The sequence below is a fragment of the Parus major genome, chromosome 20 (assembly GCF_001522545.3).
Source record: "Parus major isolate Abel chromosome 20, Parus_major1.1, whole genome shotgun sequence".
Taxonomy (NCBI): Eukaryota; Metazoa; Chordata; class Aves; order Passeriformes; family Paridae; genus Parus; species Parus major.
This window is the reverse complement of record NC_031788.1, coordinates 3109054-3123314: the sequence shown is the minus strand read 5'-3', so window position 1 is coordinate 3123314 and position 14261 is coordinate 3109054. Positions and strand designations below refer to the sequence as shown.

The 14261-nt window shown below is 43.4% G+C and overlaps 1 long non-coding RNA gene across 2 annotated transcripts in view; it reads left to right on the top strand.

Annotated features, from left to right (window-relative positions):
• Positions 1–682: 682 nt before the first annotated feature.
• Positions 683–14261, top strand: part of LOC107213185 — a 31782-nt gene continuing 18203 nt past the window's right edge. For both annotated transcript variants that reach the window (XR_001524661.1, XR_001524660.1), the window contains exon 1: positions 683–763. This is a non-coding gene — a long non-coding RNA (uncharacterized LOC107213185). The remainder of the gene's footprint in view (positions 764–14261) is intronic.

Genomic DNA, 14261 nt, shown 5'->3' with positions numbered 1-14261 from the left:
ATTCTTTATTGGCCCTAAATTTTACATACAGACAGGTTTTTGAGGATTGTTTTATGAGGAGTTTTATGAAAACAAAGGAAGGGCATCAGTGAAAAGTGGGTTAATTGTGTAGGAGGAAATCAACACAAATACCTTTCAGTCTGAAAGCTTAAACTTAATGTTACCCCAGATTTTTCCAGCTAGTCCACCTTCAGGAATTTTCCAGGCTGAAATAATGAAGTACCAGGACTATGTTTAGACAGAGAGGAGCAAAGGTGTAAGTTAAGCAGGAAAAACAAGCACTCACTGCTTTCTATTCATCCTCCAAGATGTTAAAAATAAGTTTTCCCTTCTTAATTTTGAGATGTAATCCTTAGGAAGCTCTGAAAAGTGTAAATCAAATTTCCAATATTGTTTCTGCAGGCATTCAAACAATCCTGGCTCTTGCAGGATGTTTATTAGCACTGGAGCAGCTCCCTGCTTGCTGCTTCAAGGAGAGCTGATGGATCAAGTGCCACCAGGATTGGAAAGGGGCAAATACTGGAGTAAATCTGGAAGGTGTGACTGTGAGCTGTGTGGTTAGAAAATGCAGGAGGCTAATTGCAGAGCAGGTCTGTTAGAAACTCTCTGAGGCCATTTCCCAGCCTGGTCCCGCCTGAAACTGGGACTGCTGGGATGGGCAGGGCTGAACATCCTGGGCCAGGGCAGAGCCAGGACTCTGCCTCAGCACTTTCTGCTTCCATTTCATTCTCCCCATGGCCACTCTCAGAAAGTTCTCAGAGAGGTAAGTGCTGCTTTGCCCTGATTGTTCAGCATATCTGGGGGTATGTTACTTTTTTCTATCCATTTTCTTCTGCTTCCTGGATAGATTGTGCTCACTGGATATATTCCTGAGTAGATTTTTGCTGCAATGCCAAGACTTTGCTGAAATAAAGCCCCTCACTAAGTGTTGTACTGAGCAAGAGATTGACTTACACAGGAAATCCTGTATTTTCAGCATGGAAGAAACTCTGTGCTAAACATCCTGCTCAGAATGCAATTTTCTGAAGCATATTTTATTATAGAATGTCCTGCTTTGCAGTAGCATCAGTAAATAAATATGTCTGTGATACATATGGGTTTGTTCTCTTTGGGATTTTATATGGGGAGGAGGAAAGTTCCTGGGGCTGAACAAAGGAGAAGCTGTGAAAAGGAAAGCCAAGACTGAATCTTATTTTTCTCCTACCAACACCCTGGTCTGCCTTTTGAGGCAGGATGGCAGCAGGAGTGGAGCCTGAGCAGGGAGGGTTTGCCAAACCACAGATCCCTGCAGCATCATCCCTCTGGAGTGGCCGGCTGTGCATTGGGTCACTTAAAGCTGTTTCAGCCCTATAATCTTCAAATCCAGGACTGGTTTGGGTGGGAAAGGATCTTCAAGTTCATCTCAATCCAATACCCTGTCGTGAGCAGAGAATCTTCCACTAGACCAGGCTGCTCCAAGCCCTGTCCAGCCTGGCCTGGGACAGAGCATGTCACGATTTATGTTTTATGAGGGAGGCACCTCTTTCAGCACAAAACCTGACTTTACAAGGTCAGTTCATTTTAAAAAGTGTAAAAACACCCAGTTCTGGAGGCAGATGTTGGGGCTGAGGAGCTCTGCCTGCTCTTTCCAGAGCTGCCCAGCAGCCCTTGCTGTCGTGCCAGAGGTGGCTCCCCTTCTGCACGAGCACATCCCCAAATCCAAACGAGGTAAATCTTTAAATTAGTATGAGGAGGGACAAAAACCCCCCTTGGCAGGTCTGAAATGGATCATCTTGATGTGAGGAGGAGGAAGATGTTTGCTGGGTCTCCCATCTTTTCCACACACTTACAGAGACACCGTTCTCAAATTTAAACTGCACCTCTGCTGTGCTGGTTTTAACTCTTCCTGAAATTCACATTGTATCTGGACTGGATATATGGATATATCTGGATTATCTGGATGTATTATGGAGCGTAAGAGCTACGAGGAGCAGTTGAGGGAATTGGGGTTGTTTGCCCTGGAGAAAAGGAGGTCAGGGGGTCCTTATCACCCTCTACAATCACCTGAAAGGAGGTTGGAGCCAGATGAGGGATCTCTCTTTTCTCCCAAGCCATAGGACAAGAGGAAACAGCCTCAAATTGCATCAGGGGAGACTCAAGTTGGATATTGGGAACAATTTCTTCACTGAAAAAATGGTGAAAATGTGTAACAAGCTTCCCAGAGAAGTGGTGGAGTCACAATCCCTGGAATTGTTCAAAAAACAAGCAGAACCAATATGGTTCAATGAAGACCATAGTACTTGGCCAAAGTTTGGATGTGATGGTCTTGGATGGCCAAAGTTTGGATGTGATGGTCTTGGATGGCCAAAGTTTGGATGTGATTGATCTTTTCCAGTGTTAATTATTCCACAGACCCTGTAGCTCTCTGCACAGGTAAACAGAAACCCCTTCCTGCAGTACAAACATGGGAGTTACACGCATTTATTTGGAATGTAGGATGTAGATGTAGATATGACTGATTACAAAAACAAAACCAAAAAACATCAAACTTAGTCATAAATTATAACAACAGAGCTGCCAACCACTGGCATTTAAAAGTCACGAGTCAACCCTCACAAAAACATGAGGTATTATCTTTCAGAAATATAATATGTGTTCAGTTATTTATCTTCTGCTTTTCTGAGTTGTTAAAATGAATTTAAATCATCTTTTCAAGGCTTTGTTCTTAACCATGAAGTAGAAACTTACTTTTAGGGGAGGAAAAAAAGCTGAATTTCTTGAGCTGGCAGAACTCCAGGAATCAGGACTTTAAGGGAAAAAGCCCAAACAAATATAACGTGTGAACCGTATTAAAACTGCAAGAGTTGGCAACACTTTGACATAATAGAGTATTTTTATGCCAAAACAACTGTGTGTGACAGGGATAAACTTGGCCACCATCACATTCCACTTCTCACTTCTCCCATTTAACTCTTTCTGCAGCCCCAGCCTGAAGCAGCTCTTTGTAGATGTGATTTCTGAAGCAGGAGCTGCTGGAGTGCTCAGGGTCAAAGTCTGCCCTTGAGCAATGTCTGCAGAGTCGTATTTACAGATTGTACTAACGAGATATCAAAGCTCCAACACCAGAGATAGCTGAAAGTAATATGGAATAAAAGTCTCTTGCTAAAAGAAAACTGATGTAGAAGGGCAGAGGGAAAATTCATTAGCTGGTAGTGAAAAGAATAATGGGTTTTAGAGCCGATTCTTGAGGTTCTTTCCAACAGCAGCAGCTTTAGTAAATGGAAGTTGCAATATTGAGGGAAGAGTAATTCCAATGGGAACTGTTTCCCAGTTTTCAAATCTGCACATCAGTAGCTGCACGTGGCTGCCTCCAGGTGCATTCCCTGCCTCCTTCCAGGAGATGGGATTTGATCTCACCAGAGTCCCTGGAGTTTAATTAAAATTCTGAATTCCTGCTCCTGTCTCAGCTGGCTAAATGCAGGTTGTGTGTGTGGGGTGAGGTTCACACTCCTTGAGAAGGGTTTAGAAGTGATGGAAGGGAATGTGCTCACTCCACCTTGTTTTATTTACTCACACCCCACTTGTCACTTGCTGAGACATCCCTGACCATCACACACAAAATCTTCTTCCCTAAAACTTCCTTTCCTTCTCCACTCCTGGGCATCTCTCCCCAGACTCCTATAACTGGCAGCTCCTCAGGGGTTTATTTGGAGTCTCTGCTCCTGGAGGTGATGGCAAAGCCCTGTTTTCCCTCAGAAAGTTTCCATCCTGATGGCATCCAAAAGACAGAGCACTTTCAACGAGCTGAGGCTCAAAGCAGAGAGCAAATAAAAGCATGAAAATGTGGTGTAAAAATTAACTTTTTAAAAAATCAGTCCTGAGTTGTCTGGGTTTTATAACTTCTAAAGGGTGTGAGGTTGATAATCCTGTATCATGGGTTTGTTGGGTTTTTGGGTTTTTATGCACAGACAGAAGAGCTGGCAAGTAAAAAACTTCTAGCAGCCTCCACAAAGCACCAGCTAAGCTTTTCTTTCCTCCTTTGAAATAAACTAATGCAGTGAAACAAAGGCAAAAAAAAAACAAAACTATTTGGTCAAATAATTCCCTTGGCTGCAGAATGATATTTTTTTTTAGGGAAATCCAACGCTGTAAATAACTGGAATTTTATCAAGAGATTAAAGAAAACAAGCTCACTTTCTTCCCTGAAAGAAAATGAGCTAAAATATCATTGACAGATGGCAATCTGGGAGTGAATACTTTATTACAGGCTGATGACACCATTTTCTCTCTCATATTTCCAAGTGTAAAAGGCAGGCACCTTTTACACAGCTGAGTGGAAGGAACCTGTTTAGCCAAGGTTCATCCCCCCGTTTCAGGCAAGAGAAAAATACTCACTGTAATGTCACAATAAATCTGGGATTTATGAAAATGAGCTGAGAGCCCCAGCCAGGCCAGGCACAGCTTCTCCCAAGGAAATTGAATCTTCCTGCACATCTCTCTCCATCAGAGCTCTGTCTCTGCTCCGAGACACAGCAGCCAGCAAAGCCCTGCAGCCCCTTCCCAGCACTGCCTGCATGGTCCTGCTGCCTCATTTGGAGCTAAAAGGATCTTCTGAGAGACAAACACACTGCTTTTTAACAGACCTGAGCAGCCTTTGAAGGTGGGACCCGCAGAGACCCGTGGCACTTCTGTGGCTACAGGAATTGTCATTCAAATATGCACTTCATTCTTTCCCAGAAAGAATTCTTCACCCAGCTCCTGGGTGGCTGCACAACAGGCAGAAGAGCAGTGAGAATGAAAGGGAGAAGAGCTTGTTTTCAGGAGAGGTGCCTCAGCAGTCGAGTTCCTGTGATCCTTCTGTCCAGCACTGATCCTTCCCTGACCCAGCACTGATCTTCCGAGACCTTCGACCATCTCACCTAATGTGGCAAACTCCCATTAGTTCCTAAATCGTACATCAAAACAGGGAGTCAGGGTTAGGAAATGCATCCCACCAGCAGCTCAGCTGAGGCTGGAGCATCTTGAGTTCAGTTCCTGTCAGGGAATCCTCACCAGGAGAGCTTGAGCCACCAGAGCTGGCAGGAGCTCAGGCCACCCTCGTTGCCCTGTCACAAAACCACAGAGGGAATGCAGATGAGGCTGCAGGGACACTGAAACACTGGTGGGAGTGGTTAGGCCCCAAGAAAAGTCCAGTTTTGCTTTTGCACTTCAAAAAGAAGGAAATATTTTTGAAGTGCGGTGGTAAATTAATCTGGTTGTGAACAAATGCATGGGTAAGTTAGTTCATGTCTTGGGCAAATATCACAGAGTCATAGAAGCACAGAAGGGCTTGGGTTGGAAGAGACTTTAAGGATCACCCAGTCCAACCTTACCATGGCAGGGACACCTTCCACTGTCCCAGGCTGCTCCAAGCCCCATCCAACCCTTCCTTGGGCACTGCCAGGGATCCAGGGACAGCCACAGCTTCTCTGGGCACCCTGTGCCAGGGCCTCAGCACCCTAACAGGGAACAATTTCTTCCTAATTTCTAATCTGAATCAACACTCATGGAATTACTCAACTCTAATTCCACAGGAGTTCCTGCAGAAAATTTAAACTGCTTTTCTGGAAAGGGTATGGTTGAGCTAGCAAGCACAGCTTTACAGGCAACCAGTCAAGTCTCTAAGTCTCAATTAAATCAGTGAAAAAAAACCTCCCAGCTCTGTGGGATATTTCCTCCCTGGGTTTTTCAGCAGCCTCACGTACAGCCATCCTTGGGGTGCCTCACTCTGCCAGCTGTACCAAGAGACTTTATGCAGAAGATGTTCACAGCAGGCGATAATGGCGAGCAATTGAGAGCAAAAATAGGGTGGGATATATGGGGGAAAAAAGAGTTGCAGCTCTTAACTGACCAGACAGAGAAAGCTGGGAGGAAAGAGGGCAAGTCATTAAATCCAAATCTTGGCTGATAGAAGAAGATAGCTGCATCTTCTCTTGCAGGAAGGAAATAAGTCAGTAAAACACATTTTCAGCAGTGCTGCTGTGCACCATTACTGCAATTATTTAGAGAAGAGATGGCTGAGTATATAAGTACCACCCTGACTTTGATAATGGTTCTTTTAATTTGTGTAGGTTCGACAGCGCATTAAGGGCTCTAGGCACAATTATTCTCAAATGATAGATTCTCTTTCACAAAACCATATAGGGGATTTCTTTTGCTTTCTTCCTAAGGATAATAGAAAATAGCAGAAGCTTGACATCATAATAGAGTTCAAGTGCCTTAGCAGTAGATCTGCTCTCAAGGAATTCTAAAAAAGCTGCACTAATGTACTTTGCTGTGTGCATGGCACGGGCAGGCTCGTTTGGAGCTCTGGCAAATAAACAGAATGTTGCCTCTCCTGCCCATCAATCCCGAGAGCTCAGGATGATATATCAGGATGATATAATGCCCTGCATTCCAACCCAATCAGCTGCTCCTGCCTAATTATACAAGCAAAACAAAGCCAGACTGTTTAAGGTAGGAAAGGAGGCGGGAGGGGGAACTGCCATAAAACACTGAGGGAGAGCTGTCTCCTCTTCTCAAACATGTAAAACCAAAGAGTTGTTTTCCCCTCAAACAGGAATACTGAGGCCATGATTCCACAGACCTATTTACTTTTCTTTTCATAATGTGCCAGTCTGCATGCAATAAAGCTGTCAGGCACAGCTCAAGAGCAATAAATATGGGGAAAAGTGTTATTTAACAGGCCAAGAATCATCTGTAGAGTGTCACTGTGCATTCAGAGCAGTGCTCGTGTAAAAAGTCATTTTGCAAAATGACAATTTGTGTCGCATCTATTTCCATCTCTTCTCCCAGTCCCTTTTCCTGGGAATTCTCAGCAGGAGTAGGGAGATTCTACATCCCTGCCCTGCTGCTAAAGGAGCCGGTGCCAGAGCTGCCCAGAGCACTGAGACAGGGCAGGAAAAGGAAAGGGCAGAAACCTGCAGGGCTCTGAAGAAAACAGGCTGGGAAAATGTCTCTATTTTACTAGTCTCAGAACAGATATGTAAACATAAAGATCTCATCTACGCAGAGATAAAGGGAATGAAAGACAAAGCCCTGATCTGGATATGTATCTACTTCAGCTACAACTCACAGAAAGTGTTGGCTACGGGGGTTCCAGACTGAAAAAGACAGAAAAAGTCTAAAATCTTGGACTTCTGTGTCCCACCACAGCTGGCATGCTCAAGCACTTATCATTTCTTCAGGCCAATAAATGCATAGATTTCTTTCTTTAAGAAAGATGAGCTTTTGCAGACCCAGGTATAAAAATCTCCTCAAGCCCATCTAAAGCATCACCTCAATATAGGAGTCTGATTTGAAACAGCTTCTCTGGAACACAGGTCCCCTTTCCAAGGTGTTCCTCTCAGAGCCAAAATTGTTCCAAACAATTCTGATGTAACAAATTTCCCTCAGAGTCCCAGCAGATTTGTGGTGAAGACTCCCAAAGGCACCAGTGACCCAACAAAGATCACTCCAAGCCAAAATACCCCAAGGAAAAGGAATGGTGACCAGAAAGGTGTGCAAAAGAAATGAATTAGGGACTTAACTCAGTGTCAAGTCACTGAATGAATGGGGTTTGCTTTGTGGTTTGAAAGGAATAGGAATAAAATAATTATAGAGCTTTGATTTTCTGTCATGCTCCCTTTACCACTGTGTGATTTGCTCTTCTGAGCATCTACAGAAATTTAAAACCCAGTGTAGCATCTGGCCAACCCCCTTTCATGAAAAGGAATGGATTCCTGAAAAACCCCACTGAATAATATCAAATTTATCAATGATATATGGGGGAAATAACCAGGCAGTGTATAGATCTGAAAGCAACCACGAGCACTGCTTGGTTCAGGAATGATATTTATTTATGTACTGTGATTATCAAGTGATGGAATGACTGGGTGGGTTGTGTTATATCTGCAGTCACAGACAGCCAACTGTGTGGATGGGCTGGAGATACATGACATTTGATTCAGGACTTTCACAGCCTTTTGGCAGGCCTGTTTTGTTCTGGGAGCATCAGCAGCCCTATAAATAAGTTATTGATTTTAATTTGTGAGCAGAATATTGTTTAATCTCTGCAAGTCGCCTCCTGTTCCACTGTATAAAGTCAGCAGAAGGAAATAAAAGTATCAAATATCTGCTAAATTGCACTGAGTTAAAAAATCTGCCATCAGTGACATTTTACCCTTCAAAACCAGCATTCTCCTAAATTGAGTTTCTTTTAATGGTGGCAGACAGCCTCTCCACAGAATGGTCCTAGAAAGACTGTGAGATTTCAGAGATAGATAATTAAATAGTTTTGGCTCATCTGTGGCTCATCTTGGGACATTGTGTGGGGTGTGGGCTCACTGTGGGGGTCCTTGCAGTGGGAGGGGGATTTGTGGAGGAAGCACAATGGTTCTGCTCAAAGGAAACTCTCAGGACCAGGGTTCTCCCTCTCCCTGATGGGTCTTCTTTTCTCTCCTGGTGCTGCACATTTAATCACTAAAACACTGTCTCAAGTGACCAATTATTTGGCAGCCCCAGAGCATCACAGTCCAGAAAACATCTCCATCTCACCTCCATTCAAACACAGAGCTTTAAGCCAGCCATGCTCACACCTGAGTCTGCCTCTCATGTGCAGTTTTACCAAGAGCAGCTGGTGTTTGGAAGTGATGGCCCTGGGGAAGCTGAGGTGGTTTGTGCTGGAGCTGTGTGACAGAGGTGACCACAGGCTGTCCCCATGGGGGTGCACACACCTCTGCTCTGCTCTGTGGCCTCCAAAAGCCCCTCATCATCATCACCCCTGCCTGCAGGGGACAAGGGTCACCACGGGCTGTCACCTCATAACCAGCACAGTCACACCTGGGGTTGGGATCATCCACATCCAACCCCTTTCCCTGGGCACCTCCAGGATGCTCAGAGCCCCATCCAGCTACTTCATGGCCTTAAAAAATCACATCAACCAGGTACAGACCCCCCTGGGTGGGGTTTACACACTCAGCCACTTTGTTCCTGTCAATACTTACAAGTTTTCTTAGTAGAAACCTGAAGTTTGGTGCTGGGTTTAGTGGTCTGTACATCAATAATGTATACAGGAAATAGAATCTATCACTTGTACTCTATTGCATTTACTTATTATTGCCTTTCACTTTGAGTCAAGATGGGATTGAAAACTGATACCTGGAAATTCCCACTGGAAATTCCCCAGCCTGTTTTTTCCAGCCACAGCACCAGCTATTATGATACCACATTTTCAAGTAACCTTGCAATTCGGAAAAGTCCTGTTGAGAAAAGCATTTTCAAATTAACCTTTGAAATTATGGCTGCTCATGGCCTTTCCCCAACCTGACTCATGAAGAAAAGCCTGTCTTCCTTGAAATTCTATTAAAAATTCCAGCCAAACAAACCCATTATGGCTATAACAGCTCAAATTAATGTCAACGTGTCAGGACATATGTCTAATTTCAGTTTGGAGACTTGAAGATTTGAATCCTCATTGTGGGCACCATCAGCTGTTTCCAAACAGCCTTCAGGTCTGGAGAGATTAATTTGAAATGAGGAACATCAAGGCAGACCTCACAGAGCTGTTCAGATGGTGCATTAATTCCAGTCACTTGGCTGAATCTACGACTATCATCACTGTGGATTCAATCATCCACTCAAACCTGCTACTGGTGCAGCTTCAGAGGCCTTTCCACACATTCTTCTTCTCCATGGCAGACAGCAAGGGAGGACAGTGGCTGTGACCTTTGGGTGGGATTGATGGGGACGAGGATCTTGGCTAAATGAGGCAGGGCACCCGCTCTGCCCTGCCCAGAGCTGGAACAAATCCGTGCCCAGCTCCTGATCTGGCCTGCTCAGCACAAAGGAACCTCTGACAAGGGCTGAAATTAAACTGAAAATTGGAGTGAGAGTATCAAACCACTCCAAGTGTGTGGTGAAGAGCTGGAGCTCTCATCTATATGGATATTGACTCTGGGACAGAGAGAAGGAGGGCTGAGCTGTATTACAGCACTATTCAGAAGCTTGTCACTATTGAAACCCTTTGCATTGGTTGCTATATAAATGCAAGGCAGACAGGCCTTTTCACAGATTTCCTGCCATTTAGCTCCAGATGACACAAAGGAAGGGAACAAACAGGAAGGGAGATGGATGGGAGTGATGTGAGATCACAGAGCTGTGCATACCCTAAGCGTATGCACGACCTGATTCTTCAGAGAGCATGCTTATAATCGCTGCTTAATCTTTCCTCTTCTGTCTGTTCTGAATTGTATTGTATATTTTTAGCCAATTTCTCCCTCCTGATACGCAACCTCCAAAACAGAAAAGAAAAAAAGTCACGCTTTTCCCCTTATCCCATTGTGTCTCAGTACTTTCAGGAGAATCCTTGTTTTTTTTCTAGGATTATACACATTTGATGCCTCTGAATATAGATTTCCAAATTTCTTAATGCCAAGTCTCTGTGTGCTCGGTTTGTTTTGTCAACTTCAAAAAACATTAAAAAAAAAATAATTTAAAATGACCTTTTGACACAACTGAGACATAAGCGTGGATTCCACTGTGTGTAAAACTGCTGGGACTCTGTCAAAACCAATATTTGTTGTTCTCAGCAACATTTCAGTTATTCAAGGCAAACCTGAGAAATGCTGATGAGTGCAAAAATCTCCGTTGAAACTTCACTTGAAACTTCTCACAGTGAAGAAAAGCTTCTGTACCAATTCTGGAATAAAAAAACATCAAGACTCCTTCTGAACTCATACCAGAGGAAAGAATAATGTACTGGATGTTAGGAAAAAAGGGAATATCTAAAGCCTTCATCTGGCCCATTAATCACACTGGGAAGCTGCTTAGTTATGGACATGTAGTTCGCTTAGGAGTAGGAAATCACAGAATTGCGGAATCATGGAATGGTTTGGGTTGGAAGGAACCTTAAATCTCATCCCATTCCACCCCCTGCCATGGCAGGGACACCTTCCACTGTCCCAGAGTGCTCCAAGCCCTGTCCAACCTGCCAGGGATAGAGCACCCACATCCTCTCTGGGCACCCTGTTCCCCACCAAAACCAGGAGATCACCCAGAGCAGCTCCGAGCACTGCAGTGTGCACACACATCTGTACACATCTGTGTGCAAGAACAACAGTGCAAAAAAAAGACAAATCTCCAACCCACTTGAGTCTTCATTTCCTTTCTTGCATTAATTGGATTATTTGGCTCAAGCTCTGCATTCCTGACTGGTTCTGTTTGCCCACTGGCCAGTCCATGCCCAGGGGAACGTTCCCAGCAAAGCAAGCAGATTGAGCTGCATTCCATGCACTTTACTTGGCACTGCTTGGAGCAGGCTGAGGAGATTTAATTGGGTTTTATGGAGAAACTACCCAGAATACCTGGCTTGAAAAACATTTTCTGAAGCAGCTCCAAGGGTTTCTTAAGAGCAAGTCAAGCCATCAGAGACAAATTAATGGGCAAGTTTCATGTCAGATGGTCAAAGTACATGATAAATGCAATTAATAAGGCACTAGATTAGATTTTGACATTCAATCTTGCACAGTAGATAGAGTGGGAAACTGTTCTGTGCCAGGAGCAGAGCAGCAAACAAGGGGCAGCTGTGGTGCTCTCCTTCTCCTTGCTCTGGAGTTATCTCCAGGATGAGGACAGCCTTTCCCTGGACACATTGCCTTCTCCTGCCTCTCAGCACAGCTCCTTTGGCAGCAGCCTGGGAGGAACCTGCAGCCCAGCTTCCTCCTGCTCTTCCCCAAGCCTTTTCCACTTTCCCAGCAAGTTCTCCACAGCCAGAGGAAGCAAAACAATTTGGGGAAATAACCTGTTCTTCCCAGCTACAGGCTGGACCAAGTAGTCCCAGAATGGAACCTCTCAAAAGTTTTCCCCTTCTTCTTGGACTTGTGGCTGATGTCCTTTATTCCTTCACAGACACTAATAAACCTAGTAGGAATCATTTCAACTGAACATGAACTATATTTACTATCATCAGCAAATATTCCTCAGGTGAAAACTAAGTTGAGGAGGAGTAGCTGGGGCAGTAAAACTTGGTTGGAGGTGGAAAAATGGAGCAACCACCTGATTTAATGTTTTCTGCATGGCAACCAGGAGATTTGCACATGTTGTACATGAACAGGGTAAAAAAGGTGGCTTATAGCAAAAATAATTATAATACAATTGTGCTGGATGGAAACCTGCCCTGAACACTTCAGCTGTGCACAGGTGCAGCATTTCCTATCAAAATATTGCCCAGACCTGGCAAGGGGCTGGAGGAAAGGCAGGTTCCTCATGAGGAGAATTCACAGACTGAGCTCCCCGAGCTGACTCTGCTGGAATCGCCGCCTGATGGAGGAGGGTGGGCAGTTCTCAGCACCTGTGTCTGCCCTCCTTTAATATCTGAAACACAGATAATATCATAAACACACTTTTCATGGTTCAGCATGAAATCCAGTCCCACAAACAGCGCTTCAAATCTGCAGTCAAAAATGTGCCACCATTTCAAAGGCGCCGAGAGTCACTGTAGTGTTTTGACAGATCCCTGTAAACACTGTGGCCATTTCACGGTTACCTCAGGCTATCTTTTCATCTCCAACATGCTTCAACCCTTTTAATGTAGTATTTAGACCAATGTTGTTATTAGATTTTCCCTGGATGAAAGGATCCATAAACGCAAATGCCAGTTGCTAATTCTTGGTAGTACAAAATAATGGTATAAGTACATCACACAATAAGACAAAAATTAAGCTGGTAATTTATACTGCTGAATTAGATACAGCAACAAAAGAGAGAGGCAATTATATACCACAGTAAAATCTTCAGTGCACAGACTTAAGCATTCCTCAGTCTTTAGTGTTCAATTAGGGTAAAATTTACTTTCAATACAAGACATAATGCCAAGGGCTTTCACACCCTCTGTTAAAATATAGGATTTCATCTCATCTGCTCCGTGCAAAGTCTTTTTTATTCTGGCAAAAATGAAGGTTTAGCTCTAAAGAACAATTTGATTTGCATTACACATTGCATTAACAGGCTGCAGTGAGCAGATTTATCTGCCAAATGAATATATTCTAATAGGTCTGATGATCTGTCTTTATGGTATCATTTGATTAACAACAAATTTATTCGCTTGGCAGCTGTATTCCTTAATCAGGTATTCATTAAGCAATAGCGTATAAATATGTATAAATGTCAGATTTATGGATCAGAGACTACAATAATTCCATTTAAGAAAGGTGGATTGTCTATACTTCTAATTAGTTTCCCTTTAAATAGGCTCATCAAATCTACACATTTGTACAGGTCCAGGACCTGATTTTCAGAGCCAAGGGTGCCTGTCCAACTGGGCAGAATTCCCTTCCTTTGGAGCCTCATCCAAGTCCTCTGACAAGCTCTTCCAGCCCTACTGCTCAATTATATTGGACATCACACCACCATCTCCCTGTCTTAGATGTTTTTATAGAGGGTTTGTTTCCAAATCTGAGTAATTCACTTTTTTGCACACACCTATTTTGCATCTGGACAACCTCTGTTTGTCATTCCATAACCTGGACATGCAAAAATAGTTTTTTGGCAATGCATGTCCACTGGCAAATGGCATAAAAAGGAATTCCTAAAGAGAATATCTTCTATTAAATGGATCTTGGTTTTGATAATAATGAAAAAATGAACATAATTACCAGGGAGAAATATTCTGTGGAATTCAACCCAGGTCATAGACTAAGTCCATGAAAGTAATTTTACCTCTCTTTTTTTGAGCTGACTCCCTAGCAGCCACTTTTACACTTTGTGGGAGGCTGGAAGAAAAAAAAAAGTGTGAAATAATCCTGAGTTTATCAGGGATAAGTACTGTTATTTTGATATCTGTACAAGAGTTAGCAGGACTGGAGCTCCCAGACCCCAGATAAAGCAAAAAGTGAACTGGAGATGAGAGCTCTGGCAAGTCCTGCCACTAATTCAGATTTCTGGCAGTAGCTCTGTTTGAGGCAGCCTGCACCCCAAATTGTTCTCATCCACAAGGTCTTAATAATGGCTGATTAGGTCTATTGCAGAATGAATTATTTATTGAATAGACACAAATTTAACAGACATAAGACCTTGAACACAGGATAAAAACTACTAGCAGATAAAATACAGTGCACAATAAAGGTGCCTATATTACAGCTAGTGAAGAAATAGTAAAGATTACAATTCAATGTAATTTACCACCAAATTGATGGTGTACACATAGAATTCTTCCACTCAATTCCCAGGAAAGTATCCATGGTATTTGCATCCAAACTCTGCAGAAG